This window comes from Vipera berus, assembly GCF_964194415.1.
Source record: "Vipera berus genome assembly, chromosome: 7".
Lineage (NCBI taxonomy): Eukaryota > Metazoa > Chordata > Lepidosauria > Squamata > Viperidae > Vipera > Vipera berus.
The window spans coordinates 27,419,451-27,436,055 of record NC_138209.1 but is presented as its reverse complement, the minus strand read 5'-3'; the positions used below and the strand labels follow the sequence as shown (position 1 = coordinate 27,436,055).

Sequence of the window (16,605 nt, the reverse complement as noted above, 5' to 3'; positions counted from 1 at the left end):
GTGCCTAAGAATCATTTCATGAATCACAGCTGGCAGACCCTAGGAAAGGATGGGAGAAATACTCAGTGGCAGAAACAGTTCCTACAAATACCGACTATATTTCTATTACGTGATTCTCCATGATCTTCTGGAATTGGAGGCATCTAAGCCTTTCTTTGTTCTTTATCCACAGAAGTATTATTAGTACTTATTTTCTTTTTAGTAAGATTGGGTAAAGACTGTGTGTACTGGGCAAGATGACTTGAACATTAGTTATAAATCATACTATACTAGAAAATACTTTGGAGTTTTAAAAATACAATGAATCTATTGTATATATAATCAAAATATAGTTTCCCAAGACAGATCATTTCCTCTGCAAAATACAGTATTCTCTGCTACTTTTTTTCACATAATTTTTTTCTTCTTCCATAAAATCCTGTCCAATTTTCAGAGGCTGCCTGAACAAGTCTCAGCAGTTTTCTGGGCAAGGTTTTTCAGAAGTACCACTGTTTCCTTCCTACGGCTGAGAGAAATTGATTGGCCCAAGGTCACCCGGCTGGCTTTGTGTTTCCCTGTTTCTAGCCTGATGCCTTAACCACCACACCAAACTGGCTCTCACAGGAAATTTACAAATACAGCTATTCAAATATAAAAACACATAAATATTACTAGCACAGTAATCTGCGATAAATCCTATTAGAAGTATTGCCATTAACCTCCTTTCTTTTTCTTTTTATAGCATATATAAACTATGTATTGCTTTATAACTGCTATATAAATAAACATATAGTCCCCTTTCCATATATAAAGATTTTTCCAAAAGAGTACTTTTAAGTTATAGTATAAGGATTTTTCCAAAAGAGTACTTTAAGTTATAGTATCTGGAACCACATAAAGGTCTTATTTCACGTTATAAGCTGCCAAACTAGGTTAAAATGCTTTTAATACAATTTCTTACACTGTAACATCATGCTTAATAAACAGAATATCCTCACCTATTTCATTTCTTGTATTGTCAAACTATGCTGTAGTTTTAATCTATACTTCATTTTTCTATTCTGCAAGCAAAAGTACCTACTAGTCAGTGTCTATTCCTAGCAACTGATGCATGACAACATAGCAACCTAAATAATTAGCACTAAAACTATGTTTGAAAAACAGTCAACATTCAAGATATAACCTTAAGAAGTCATCTATTATATTTTTTTCTGTTGTTTTCTTTTCTGTCTTCTACTTTCCTTTAGTAGTCTTTTTTAAACTTTTTATATTTTTCTTAGATTTTTTTTATCTATTTGTAAGCTTTAATACAATTAGTTTTTTTAAAAAAAGCTTTCCATAGGGAAATATAAGAAAAAATGTCTTTTCTTTCTGTCTCCACAACCTGGCAATTACCATACCTGAAATTACAGAGGAGCATACAATCCTTTCCTTTCATGTTGTTATGCTGTGCAGAAAGTAAACTTTTATAATCATACAGATGTTCAGCAGAATGAATCAAGACATTTTTCGAATTGTACAACACCAGGAATGAGAACCACAAAACATGTAAACAGCATGCGAAATTATCCCTCTAAGGAGGCTTCTGATTGGCAGTTATACTGTAGCCAATCTCAGAACTGGAATGCTGTCATTCAGGAAGTGAATGTTATTCCATTTTCCCCCTTTTTTTCTTTGTTTAAACAGGAAATAGTTTGCTGGACTTGCATAATTTACTGCTTAAACCATTACCCCAAAATGATAGCAAAACTTTTAAAGTAAGAAATGTTTTAAAAAGACTGATAAGTACTAATCTTAATTTCAATAAATATTTTCAATTTTTTTAACGAAACATTTTATTCTAGTTTAAACAGGATTATTAGTCAGTGAAAGTAAAGTCTGTTAGGTTTCTTAGTCTCACAACGTGGTTCTACATACATGGGGAGGAGTTATTAGGAAAAAGTTATAAAAAAAAGACTCAAAACATGAAACTGGTGTTAGGCATTTAAAATATTTTTCCAGATTTTGTTTGCCAAAGAACTACATCAGAGGTAATATTATTTGCAAGAATGTTATTATCCAACTCCAGATTTTAAAACAGTGTTGTGTGCAGATTATAATAAATAGACATGGATGTTAACATATATAAAATTTAATAGCTAGAGCAGTGAAGTGTTGGGCAATGAGTAAGAACACATAGTTATAGCTAATTGGTTAAAGACAGCTGGCCACTACATAAGGCAGCCTGACAACCTAAGCTGTGATTGGTTGCTGTGAGGGAAAAGGGGGAGTTTCCTTGCCTTATGTCCTCTGGGTCCCCTGCCGCGCTGGGCCGGGGCCAGTGCAGCGGGGGGCTGGTCCCTCACCATCTCCAGGGCGGCCCTATGGGCCAGATATGGGCCCATTGTGGGCCAGATACAGCCCGCAGGCCTTGTGTTTGACATGTCTGCTGTACATAAAAAAAAATAAAGACATCACCTGAAAATAAGCCCTAATCAGTGAGCAAAAATTATTATAAGACCTGATCTTATTTTGGGGAAAACACAGTATTAGTATCAGCAATATAGGGTGATCATAATTCTTTGTTGCATAGGTCTCTAATTTTATCCCTGCATAAGAAAAGAAAATGAAGATCATTTTACTCTGGTATACTAAGAACATGATCTAAGTTTGTTTTCTGCCTCATCAAAAAATTAGAAGAATGCAAGCTGAAAATGCATGGTATTAAATCTTGTCTCTCCAGATGTTTCACACCATATTCAAGAACTTGCTTACAGCAGAAGATCAGAGGCATAACATGCTAGCCAAGTTATTTTATTGCCGACAAGACAAGCCACATATGCACAGAAGATCTGCCTATTGAACAATGTACAAATCAGTCTTTATATGTAAACTGGGGTAAAGGTTTAAATTCTAGCCCTCTTTAATCTGATTTTTTAGGTCAATAAAATTTGGCCATTCTCTTACCTTGAAATCAAGAAAGATTAACTCTATGTTTAGGTATTGGTTCTATTTATCCTCAGAACCATTTGTTTCCACACTCCTAGATTTAGCTCTTTCATTATCATTATTGTTTACAATGCTTTTACTGATAGTCCTTGACTTGCAATCATTTATTTAACCATTTTTCAGAGTTACAACCAGTGCGGGCTTCATCTGGTTCGCACTGGTTTGGCAGAACTGATACTGCTTTAACTAAGAAGCAGGCGAGACAGCAAGTTAACAGTTTAACTTTTATTCTGAACCAGGCAAAGAACAAGGGAACATGACATCTATTTATACTGACAGCTGCCGGCGGATCGACCAATCCCGGGTGAGTCTTCTCCCGCGCCGTGGTCTCCGCCAATCGGGTTCGTTTGGTTTTGACAGCTCGGAGCTGTCATCTGTAGCGCGTGTTGAGCTGTCACTTTTGGCGCTTGCGCGGTTTCGCCCGGCAGCTTTTGACAGCTGTCAAAAGCTGCCGCGGTTTTACCTCAGCTCTGTAACTTCTGTTTAACTAATGTAAATAACAATTAGTAATACACAACACCCCTTCCCCCTCCCTCTGATTGAGTTGATTTTACCCCAACTGTTTCTTCTTTGGTTTTCCCCATTCATAGTCTTTCAGGTATGTGAGAGGTTTCTTTAATCTCTCGGAGCGCCGGGGGGTAGCCTCGGTAGTATGTTCTGGTTCTCTTGGCGCCTCTTGGGTTGGTTCCGGGGGTGGGGGGTTTGGCTCTGCAGGATCTGCGTTAATTGGAGTGGGGTGTTGAATTGGTATGTTTCGATCAGGGGAGTCTTGTCGTGCCAGTCTTTGCGCCGGTGCTTCTGTCGGTATTTCGTCGTCACCCCTTCCCCCTATGTTTTGAGGACTGCGTTGGCGTAGTTGGTCTATGTGTCTGCGGATGTGTATATTTTGTCCGATGTCAATAATGTAAGACAAAGGGCCTGTTTGTTCGATGACCACCCCTTGTGTCCATTTGTTCCCTCCCCCGTAGTTCCTCGCCCAGACAGCTTGCCCAGTGGTGAGAGTTCTATGATGGAGGGGTAGGTCTGGGTCTGGAGGGGATCTGTCTGGGTGGAGACGGTCCAGTCTGGTGGTCAATCTTTTGCCCCAGCGAAGCTCTGCTGGGGACTTTCCGGTAGTTGTGCAAGGCGTGGTGTGTTGGGAGAGAAGAAATTGTGCCAGTCGTTGGTGCCAGTTGCCGGAGATGATCTTGCGCAGTGCCTCCTTGGTTGATTTTACCATCACCTCTGCCAAGCCGTTCGATGATGGGTGAAAGGGAGCCGAGGTGGTGTGCCTAATAGAGTTCGCCGTTGTGAAACTCTGGAATTCGTAGGAGGTAAATTGGGGCCCGTTATCGGAAACTATAACATCAGGGAGGCCGTGTGTGGCGAATAATCCCCTTAAAACTTGTATAGTGGCCGAGGAGGTTGTATTGGCTACCGGCGCCACTTCAAGCCATTTTGAAAAGCTGTCTACGACAATTAGGAATGATTGTCCCTGGAACGGACCTGCATAATCTATATGAATGCGGGACCAAGGTGACTTTGTCGTTTCCCATCTATGTACGGGCGCCTGTGGCTGAGCTGCTCTAACTAGCTGGCAGGAATAGCAGCCAGCTACGTGTGCCTCAATGTGTTTGTCTATACCCGGCCACCACACATAGCTCCTGGCCAGAGCCTTCATTTTGACGGTGCCCGGGTGCCCTTCGTGGAGGCTATCTAGCACCTTAAGCCTGTGTTTGTCAGGGATGATTACTCTGCAGCCCCATAAGAGACATCCCTGATGGGTGGATAATTCCTTTTGTTTTAAGAAGTAAGGTTGGAATTGTGGTTCCTGGGGTGAATATTGCCAGCCCGTTGTGACATAGCCTAGGACTCTGCCTAGGATTTTGTCTGCCGCGGTAGCTGCGGAGATATCTTTGACAGTTAAGGGGCATTCTGGCAGCTCTGAGATAGCCAGTATCCTTCCAGCTGGTGCTGGGTCTGGGTCAACAATTGGCTGCGGCAGTCTGCTCAGGCCGTCTGCATGGCCCATGGTTTTCCCTGGCCTGTATTCTAGTTTGTATGAATAGGCCGATAGAAATGTAGACCATCTCAGGATGCGGGGAGATAATATTTGTGGTGTTAGCCTGTTTACTGTAAAGAGTCCTAACAGGGGCTTATGGTCAGTATAAATAGTAAATGGTCGGCCATACAGGTAATCATGAAATTTTTTTACGCTGGCCACTATAGCTAGAGCCTCTTTATCGATTTGAGCGTAATTCCGCTCAGGTTTTGACAGCGTTCTCGAATAGAACGCTACAGGGGTCTGTATTCCTTCTGTAGTTAAATGGCTTAGGACCGCTCCGATGCCGTACGGGGAGGCATCACAGGCGAGACATAAGGGCAGCTGCTCGTTAAACAGGGCTACGGTTGTGCTGCTGGAGAGTAAGTTTTTTAGGAGGTTAAAACTTTTATCATGCTCAGGGGTCCACGTCCAGGGTTTGCCCTTGTCTAGTAATCTATGTAAGGGTTCTGCAATGGAGGCTTTATGCGGTAGGAAGGTGTGGTAAAAGTTGACTAACCCTAAGAAAGCCTGAAGTTCTTGTTTGTTTTTGGGGGTCGGTGCTGTTTTGATAGCTTTAATTTTTGTGTCCGTGGGGTGAATTCCCTTAGCGTCTATTTTAAAACCTAAGAACTCTGTTGAGGGCACCCCGATGGAGCATTTGTCTCTTTTTAATTTGAGACCGGCCTTCCTGAACCTTAGGAGTACCTTAGTTAGTTTGTCAGCCAGGTCATTTTCTGATTCCCCTGCAATTAGGACATCATCAAAATATGGGCAGACCCCGGGGATTCCCTTAAGTGTTTTCTCCATGATTTCCTGGAAGATTCCCGGGGCTGCAGAGATGCCAAATTGAAGGCGGTTAATTTTGAATGCTCCCTTGTGGGTGACTATTGTTTGAGCCAAAGCAGTGTCAGGGGTGACAGGCAACTGTAAATACGCCTGCGCCAAGTCTAATTTGGCAAATATGGCGCCTGACTTAATGGCCGCGAGGATGTCTTTGACAGCCGGGACCGGGTAGGCATGTGCGTTTAAAGCGAGGTTGAGGGTCGCTTTATAATCGGCGCATAATCTTATTTGGCCGTTTGGTTTAACTGGGGTCACTATGGGTGTCTCCCACTCGGCCCCTTCTACCGGTTCGAGGACCCCTAAGTTTGTTAATCTGTCGAGCTCCGCTTCTATTTTTTCCCTCAAAGCGAAGGGAACCCTTCTGGCCTTGATTCTGACAGGCATCACATTTGGGTTCAGTTTAAGTGATACGGGCGGTCCCGTGTATTTCCCTAGTGAGCTGTCAAAAACGTCCGCGAATTGACGGCAGACGGATTCCAATTTTGACAGCTGAATGGCGTTGACACCTGTCAACGCTATTCCTAGTGCCTCAAACCAGTCTAATCCTAGCAGGCTTATTCTGTTTTCTTGGGTCACCAAAATAGGAAGGGATCCTTTAAATTTTTTGAACTCTACGGGGACGGAAGCTTTTCCCCGGAGTTTAATGGGCGTTTTCTGGAAGTCGGCTAGGCGGAGTTTGGTGGGCCTAAGGGCGGGCCCTTCCCTACTACGGTTACAAATGTCCCTGTACGTTTGCCAAGAGATTAGTGAGACGGAGGACCCAGAGTCCACCTCCATCTCACAGGGAATTCCCTGAATCCGGACGTCCACCTTGATTTTGGGCTTAAGGATGTTGTGGACTGTATGTTTCTCCGCCCTCCCCCTTACGTTAGACACTGGGGTTCTGGGGCTGTGCCTAGCTCTTAGTGTATATGGGGCCATACCTTCGGCTGTCACCTCCAGGTCGTGCAGGTTTTCCCGGCTCCGGCTGCGGCATAGGGCTTTGAGGTGACCTGTCTTCCCGCACCCGTGGCATTTGGCACTGCGGAACCGGCACGTTGCCCTGGGGTGGCTTCCGCCGCAGCTGGCACACTTCGCCCTGTTTGTCGGGAAATTGGGCCCCCTCTGATTGTTGGCAGGGCCCCCCCTGTAGTTGCGTTGCATCCTCAGTTTCTCGAACCGCCGTTGCACCGCGTCTATATCTGTGGGGCCGTCGTCGTCCTCAGAACCGCTGAACCTGCCGTCTTCCTGGTGCACGGACCCCCGTGGTCCGCTGTCCGGTACCCGTCGGTCGTCTCCGTGGCAGTCTTCGTATGCGATGACTTCTCTAGCCACATCGGTCATTGTCATTTCAGGCTTGGCGATCAGCTTCTTCCTCAGCCGTTCGTCCTTTAGCCCTATGACAATCTGGTCCCGGATTCGGTCTTCCAAATCCGGGAACCGGCACCGACGTGCGGCATGCCTGACCCTGGTTATGAAGTCATTTGCTGGCTCGTCAGGAAGCTGGAGTTTCCGAGCGAAGTTCACTCTCCAGTAGAGTTCTGACTTGAGGGGCATGAAGTATTTACTCAGCCCCTCAGTAAGGTCTGCATAAGAGATGGTGGCGACCGGCTCCGGGGTGAAGATCCCCACAGCGGCATCATAAACGGCGGGGCCGCTGAGCCAGAGGAGGGCGGCCGCCTTGGCCCGGTCATCCGTTATCTTCTTGACTACCAGGTACCCTTCTACCTGGCCCAGATGCGATTCCCAGCCTTCTGGGTGGCGGGTATCGAATTCTCGAATGTGGCCGTGGTTCGTCATGCTGTCTGTATTTGAGGTGCCGCTGCTTGCGTTGAATGGAAGTTTGACTTCCAGTGACTTCAGCAAGTGACCAGCTCGGCTAAGGGAAAAAATCTCTTCTCCCCTTAGGTAGTGACTTCAGCTAAGCAAGCAGCATCCCACCTTCGTCGCCAGTGCTTTAACTAAGAAGCAGGCGAGACAGCAAGTTAACAGTTTAACTTTTATTCTGAACCAGGCAAAGAACAAGGGAACATGACATCTATTTATACTGACAGCTGCCGGCGGATCGACCAATCCCGGGTGAGTCTTCTCCCGCGCCGTGGTCTCCGCCAATCGGGTTCGTTTGGTTTTGACAGCTCGGAGCTGTCATCTGTAGCGCGTGTTGAGCTGTCACTTTTGGCGCTTGCGCGGTTTCGCCCGGCAGCTTTTGACAGCTGTCAAAAGCTGCCGCGGTTTTACCTCAGCTCTGTAACTTCTGTTTAACTAATGTAAATAACAATTAGTAATACACAACAGATACCTAATTTTTTGTTGAGTTCGGTGAAAAATCTGTGTTTTCCAGAACACGTCTGGTTTTCATTCAACTTCCTTCCAGGTGGGGAAAAAGTCCAAGAGAGGAGCGACGAAAACCAAACGGAGACACAGCACCTTCAATCATCTCACTCAGGTGAAAACTGGGTGATGCTTCTAAGAGGTAATTTTAGGAATAGATGCTTCATCTCTCTAGTTTCCCACAGGTATTGTGGCTCTGGAACTTTTTCCTGTTTAGCTATATAGAGTGCAACTAATGATGAGTGGAAAAACTCTTAAAGGGTTCTGTTTTGAGAACTGGTTGTTACATTAAAGCTAAAGGTAAAGGTTCCCCCGCACATGCGTGCTAGTCGTTTCCAACTCTAGGGGGCGGTGCTAATCTCCGTTTCAAAGCCGAAGAGCCAGCGCTTGTCCGGGGACGTCTCTGTGGTCATGTGGCCAGCATGACTAGACGCCAAAGGCGCACAGAACGCTGTTACATTATTTTAATACAAATAGTTGTATTTTCAGTACTGGTTACAACTGTACTGAAAAAAGTGACATAATCCAGTCCTTGAACTTAACAATTGTTGCAGTGTCTGTGTAATGTGATCAAAATTTGGGCCTTTGGCAACCAACGTAGATTTATGATGATTGTAGCATCCCAGCATCAAGTGATTGCCATTTTCAATCTTCTCTGAGCACTTTCAACAGGCAAAGTCAATGAGAGAAGCCACATTTTCTTAATGACTACCTGATTCACTTAACAACTGCAGTGATTTGCTTAACAATGATAAAAAAGGCTGTAAAATTGGCACGACTCACTTAACAACTGCATTGCTTAGTACCACAAGTTTCGATTCCAATTGTGGTCATAAGTAAAGGACAACTTGTATTTAATTGGTATCAATTAAATCTACCATCTCTTATACTTACGTATGTCACTGTGATTATGATAATCTTCCATACTATGGCTTATGCCAGCTCAAGATAGGCCAGTTCAGGAAACAGACACAAAAAATATTATATCAATATAGGCCACAATAATAGAATCTTGAAACCCTCACAACATATTCCTTTCTTTCCCTTTTATATCAAAGAGATTCAAGGAAGGGCAATTTTAAATTTCTTTCTCATGCTTTCTTATTTTGCAGACCCAGCTCATAATTTGCTAGCACATGATTTGCTAGCACCCTCCATGTACCTCCTCCAAGGTCAACTTTGCTTCACTACTATTTTTCAAACTGTGTCCTATAAAACGTTAGGTTCTGTGAGAACTTCAGTGTGAGGTTCCAGGAGAGGGTAGAGTTCACTCGAACAGTCAATTTAATCAGGAGTTCCAGGAATTTTCTTTTCTTTTTTAAACCAGCCAAGCTATTGCAATTAATGGTGTTTTTAATTGCATCAAATGCAATAGTGAAATATTTCTTCTATAAATATTCAGTTTTTGAGATATGATCCATTATTAAAAATAATATACGGTACCACCAAAATCTCAAATAAACGTTCATTAGTTTTCTACATAAAACAATACATAACCAGTGAACACAAACTATTTTACTTACCAAAAGTAGAGTTAATTTATTTAGTTAATGGAAAGAAAATGGACTTCAGTTGTCTTATTGGCCTAATGCAGTTTTAAAAATATGTAAATGAACAAACCTAAATGCAAGAAATGGCAGGATGGTACAATTATGACAGAACTTAAATATTAAAGATTTCATACATTAACAAGGTCAAGGATGAAGTGCATTTTTATTTATCATTTATCTACATGTTTTTTTATGATGATCAAATATCACAATTAAGTTATTTCAATTACTATATATGGAAGAATGCTGAATCTCTGCATCCAGCAGGACCAAAGCTATTTTAAACTATTAAGTATCTTGGATTTTGAAAGCCAGAATATGAACAGTATATCAAGGATAAGTTACTTGGCAACTCTGCACAAAATCTTTCCTGGAGGGAACTTTACAATGTGTTTTCTTATTGCTCTTAATATCAAAAAGTACAAATAGTGTACTTTTGACACGACATATTTGTATAAGTTTTTGTTTAAAATATAGGAAATTTTAAATCCAACATACTTTCCAGAATGCATTGCCTCCCACACTTCCAACACAGAAAAGAGAAAGTAGAATGCGTACATATGCCTACAACATGCCTGCCATTACAGATAGTCCTCGACTTAAAACAGTTCATTAGTGACCATTCAAAGTTACAATGCACTGAAAAAGTGACTTATTTTTCACCCTTGCAACCATTGCAGCATCCCCATGGCTCCATGATCAAAATTCAGATGACAGTTGCAATATCCTGAGGTCATGGGACCACCTTTTGCAACCTTCTGACAAGCAAAGTCAATGGGGAAGCCAGATACACTTAACAACCATGTTACTAACCTAGCAACTACAGTGATTCACTTAACAACTGTGGCAAGAAAGGTCGTAAAATGGGGCAAAACTCACAACAAATGTGTCGCTTACCAAAAGAAATTTTGGGCTCAATTATTGCCACAAGTCGAGGACTGCCTGTATAGGAAACATGCTGTTAAGCAACAGTGACTAGAAATTGATTTCATGCTAAGTCTGCAATTTTTCTGGCCAATCAGCTAATCTGAAGTTTTCAAATAGTTTAGCTGGACTTGCATAATTTACTGTAGGGGTGTCAAACTGCCAGCCTGCGGCCGGATGCATCACGAGGAAACCACGCCCACCCCATTGCCGGCAATGGGAAAAAAGTTCTGATATATCGCACGATGTCATGTGACGTCACGAGTTTGACATACCTGATTTACTGCTTAAAACATCACCCCAAAATGATAGCAAATCTTTTAAAATAAGAAACTTTTTAAAAAGACTGATAAGTACTAATCATATTTTCAATAAAAAGGTTATTTTTTTAAAGTACCATTTTATTCTAGTTTAAACAGGATTATTACTCAGTGAAAGTATAGTATGTTAGCTTTCTTAGTTCCACAACTTGGTGCTACATATATGGGGAGGAGTTACTAAGAAAAAGTTAGGAAAAAAGACTCAAAATATGAAACTGGTATTAGGCACTGTATTAGACATTTAAAATATTTTTCCAGATTTAGTTTGTCAAAAGACTACGTTAGCAGCAATATTATTTGCAAGAATGTTAGTATCCAAGTTCAATGAACTAATCTGAAATTTCAAAAGTTTAGTATGGATGCTATAGCAGCTATTGTGAAGGATGCTTGCCCTTCACAAAATGGCTTCCACAGTCTAAACAAAAAACAAAAAAGTTGGATGGGATAGGAAGTTCCAAGGATAAGAAAAGTGACACATATCACACTGGTATCCGTGAGCGTCATATTTAAGGACTCCAGTATTAAGCCATAATTGATATTGTTTTTCTTAGTTACAGCATATTGAATACGAGTGGTCCTCAACTTACAAACATGCATTTAGTCATGGTTCACAGTTACAAAAGCATTGAAAAAAGTGAGTTATGACTAGTCCAACCTGAAACAGTGAAAGAGCCACTCGGAACTGGTTCCCTCACAAAAGGAAAAACTGGGAGCCGCAAAAAATGTGTGCAGAACAGGGTTTGACTGAAGAGTGGAGACAAGGCGAGATATGCACCTACCCTGCATATTTGAATTGATTGGTTGAACTTTTTTAGTCCCACTTTTTTTTGGGGGGGACTGCACATGGCAGAGGACTGGGAGCCGCAGGAGACGGGTGAAAGAGCCACATGCGGGTTGCAGACCTGTGGACTAGTCCTTGCACTTAACAACCATCACAGCATCCCCCTGGTCATATGTTCAAAATTCAGATGTTTTCAACCAGCATGTATTTACGATGGTTGCAGCATCCTGGGATCATCTGATCACCACTTGTAACCATCTCAGCCAACTTCCAACTGCAAAGTCAATTGGAGAAGCTAGATTCATTTAACAACTATTATTCCCTTAATGACTGCAGTGATTTACTTAACAGCCGTGGCAAAATTGGGCATGATTCCCTTAACAAACGCCTTGCTTAGCAATGGATATTCTGGTCCCAATCGTAAGTTGAGGATTATCTGGAATTATATTTAACTGTGGCTTATTCAATCTATGACACAAAGTATAAATCTAATCAGTTTTACACTTACATCTTACTTGTTTTTGTACAAAAACAAGCTACATTCTGTTTTAGCACAAATTTAAACTCAACCACTGTCATTTGATCACATACACAATGTATAGTATAAACACGTTAAAGAAGCTCCCAATATAACATTATGTTCATAAGAGATATATACTGTATAAGAGAATATACAAAAATGATTTTGTTGTAAAGAAGCAGTTTTTTTCTTTTTGCTATTTTCTTTCTACTATTTTTCTTCATGTTTTTTTACTATCCATAGAAGCAGACATCATTACTGACGTTAGCATGTTTTGTATCATTTTATAAGTGCCTTAATTTGATTTGCATCCCACCCACAGTGACCATAACTTTCCAAAATGCAGCCACTGGTCACCAAAAATTAGTTTACAGAAGAAAGCAAATAACCTATTTGATCTGTTATCTTGTACTTCAATTATAACCCAATAAACTTTTAGCCATTTGTAGTACCAACAATTTTTCTAGGTAAAATATATTATTTATATATAATCCAAACATGAGGTTTATTTTCTTTCCATATAGTTTCCACACACATATACTATCTTCTTATGTAAATAATTGTTTCTAGTCATCTTCTTGCAGTACTTTTCTCAGTACAATTTACTTCTGTTTCATTGATGTTTATACACATAATGGTCTTATTTGTGCTGAATTCCAACATACAAGTCAAGTAACAGAACAATAATTAGGGGGGATACTTTATAAGGAGTCCTCTCAACATTTATTTCCAATATATAGCTTTCAGCAGAAGGGGCAAATTTATTGCTCCTCAGGCTAATTTAATAAACCTGTGCCAAATTTCAAAAGCTTTTATAAAAGATCAGTTAAGATCTTTAAGGTCTCTGCCAAGATCTATCTCACCCTTCATATAACATGTTAGGTGAAAAAAGAAACAAGAAACAGAGGTGAAAAAAAGAGAAGAGGAGAGGAAAGGGATGATTAGAAAAGAATAGCTTTATTCACCCGCTGTTGCTTTGCTTGAGCTCTTTCCCCAATCAACAAATGGCTTCAATAACGTATCCTTGAGAAAATCGAAGGAAGGAAGGAAGGAAGGAAGGAAGGAAGGAAGGAAGGAAGGAAGGAAGGAAGGAAGGAAGGCTCTGCCTGTCCATGATTTAACAGTTTGGTAATGACAGGATGGGGTTTAAAAAAATTTCACACCTAAATAATTTCCAGAAACACATTTGTTTGAAACTATAGAATCACTAACAAAGCACTTGTTAGGGTGATATAGAACTTATACAGATCAATAATACAGGAGTTTGCAGAGCATAAAAATGGGAAGGGGCCCAAGATACCAAGATGTGTGTTTTTTACAATGAACTATTTTATAGTCTTAAAATACTCGCTCAAGATACAGTGTGATAATGGAAACCAAGAATCCTGGATAAAGAATGCAAACTCAGAAATAGGTATTTATAACCTAAAATTAGAGCATCTAATTCCATACCAATGTCACAGACATGGTCTTCCAGTATTTATTATCAGAAGTTATTTTCAATTTACTGGCAGATTTGCATGTAATCTTAAATACACTAGAGTCACTTTTCAGAGTGAGATGGAAAGCATATAAATTTAATCAATAAGTTCTGATTCATCAAATTAAAGATAATAGTTTGATTTGCCACAAAGGCAAGCAAAGGAACACCACCATCTAATTATAATTTAGTATTATATAAACTAAGTCATTCAAACTCATATCTGATACACATTCAATGTGATTTGAAGCACTTTCATTCTTGTTTATTTATTTTACTGATCAAATTTATATAGCTGCCCATCTAACTGAAAATGACTTATGCCATTTAAGGGTGAAAGCACAAACCCCACATACACTGTAATAAGCCTTAATAGAGTCTCTTGATTTTATTCACTGAATTGACCTAATTATATTTGTAATGTATTGGGCTTTGTCTTACTAAAGAGTATCACCTGGGGTTAATTGCTGGAAGGTTGCTTTAGCAGGGAAGCTGGCTAAGGGCTTCCAACGTCTCAGACAACTTGTCTCCAGCGCCACCATTGGCTGCTTCTAGGGCGGCAATAGGTTGCTTTAAACCTATTGGCCGCCACCTAGAGGCCAGGGTATAAATAGCTGTATTTGCAGCCCTGTTCTCAGTTCAGTTCCTGTAAGCAAATAATGATTCTTGCTGAACTCACTCACCTCGTCTCTTCAATCAAGCACAGGACCCAGTATATAACAATGTTTATGTGTAATGGTGTGTGACTACATCCATTTATGACAAATTTTATAAGCCACGGTTAAGCAAACTATTACTTAATATGTTGCATCAATCCACTCAGAGCCTATAAACTGGGCACTCCCAAATCTTTTAGCTAGGAATAAACTACAATGTACACACTCATTCCTCTCAAGCTTTCTTGTCTGAATGCTAGGAGAAACTACTGGAGTAACTGAATCTTATGTGTGAAGAGTGAAGTATGCATGGATTTTACATGCTAGAAATGTAAAAGAAAAAAAACATGAGATGTCAATGAAAGAAAAAAAACCTGTTCAAATAAATGGACTCAGATATACATTTTTTAGCTTGTATGCATTTTTTTGAAATGAGTGTTCATGAATGGCAGTATTTCCATTATAACAACCACTTTTCATGATGATTATACCATTTCTCCAAATTCCAAATCTGCATATTAGCCAAAAGTTTAGAATTTCCTGATCTGTCTACCCTAAACTATCTTAAAAAATTTTATTGAAAAGTTTTACAAAATTTTAATGAAAGAAAACCCCCCTCCCCACCAACCCTCCCCCTGGACTTCCCAAAGCAGAATACAGGATATTACATATAGCAATCTTAAGCAAACATATGCTAAATATCTATTACATTAACAAACCTTCCACCCTTTAACTCCCTTATAACAAAACTAAAATTATAACAACACTTCTATAATTATTAAAAATTATTCATATGCTATTTGAAACTTTCTAGTCCCATATTTGTTTTGAATATAATCAATCCATCTTTTCCATTCCAAAATATATTTTTCTTGTGACTAATCTTTCAAATATGCTGAGACTTTTGCCATTTCAGCTACTCCCATTACTTTAAGTATCCATTGTTCTACTGTAGGTAAATCTTCTTTCTTCCAATATTGTACCACCAACAATCTGGCTGCCGTTATTAAATGTAACATTAATTTAGTTTCTATAACAGTACAATCTGGAATAATCCAATAAAAATAACTGTGGGGTAAATCTTATTTTTTTCTTAAAAACTTTCTGAAAAATCCACCATATTTTTATCCAAAAAGCTTTAACATTTTTACATGTCCACCATATATGACACAGGTCTGCAACCTGCGGCTCCGGAGCCGCATGTGGCTCTTTCAACCATCTCCTGCGGCTCCCGGTCCTGTGCCATGTGCAGTCCAAAAAAAAAAAAAAAGTGGGACTAAAAAAGTTCAAACAATCAATTCAAATATGCAGGGTAGGTGCATATCTCGCCTTGGCTCCACTCTTCAGTCAAACCCTGTTCTGCACATGCACGCATGTACGCGCATGTGCACACATTTTTTGCGGCTCCCAGTTTTTCCTTTTGTACGGGAACCGGTTCCGAGTGGCTCTTTCACTGTTTCAGGTTGCTGACCCCTGATATATGATAATAAGTTGCCTCTTCATTACCACATCTCCAACACTTAGGTAGTTGATTTGGATACATACATGCTAACTTTTTAGGATCTAAATGCCATCTATAAAACATCTTATAAAAATTCTCTTTTAGGTTTTGTGCTTGTGTAAACTTTACATTTCTAACCCAAATTTTTTCCCAAGTATCCATCATTATGGGCTCTTGAATATTCTGAGCCCATTTTATCATACAATCTTTAACTAACTCTGATTCTGAATCTTAAATTAAATTGAAGTTAATAATGAAACGTATTAATCGGTGTATAAAATTATATTAGGATCTTAATTGTAATATTTTTTGTCTATTAGGTTCCTGGTTATCACTTTATTCTTGCAAAGTTACAGAAAGGGACATAAGGAATTGACAGTATTTATACAATGGTTTTGCTAAACTTTTGCTAAACTCTTGTGTGCATTTACTTGCTTTCATCATAGGCTTTCTGACATAAATATCTAGATAAATATGAATGTCAAATCTCATATTATTCTTAAAACAACTGGAATTTACAGTTTCAATTTGTCTATTTCAATTTTACTTATTTGACTATTCCAGAGAAACTGCTTTTTACTCGTTACCTTTGGATTTTTTAAAACATAATTTTTCATTTTCTATTAAGAAGCTTGCTTAATTATATTATTACAGATCATGTTTTTACAGTTAGTGAAAAACTGCAACTTCTTTGTATCTCCATGTGTCCTTTAGTACAAATACCAACAGA

The 16,605-nt window shown here is 39.9% G+C and overlaps 1 protein-coding gene across 3 annotated transcripts in view; it reads right to left on the bottom strand.

Moving 5' to 3' along the window:
- SH3D19 (SH3 domain containing 19) overlaps positions 1-16,605 on the bottom strand; it is an 82,331-nt gene that overhangs the window by 55,161 nt on the left and 10,565 nt on the right. The window contains exon 1 of one of the 3 annotated variants that reach the window (XM_081333112.1): positions 1,380-1,619. The exons of the other annotated variants lie outside the window; for them this stretch is intronic. The gene's annotated coding sequence lies outside the window, so the exon portion shown is untranslated. Of the gene's footprint in view, positions 1-1,379; positions 1,620-16,605 lie in introns of those variants that run through there. 3 annotated transcript variants of the gene reach the window in all.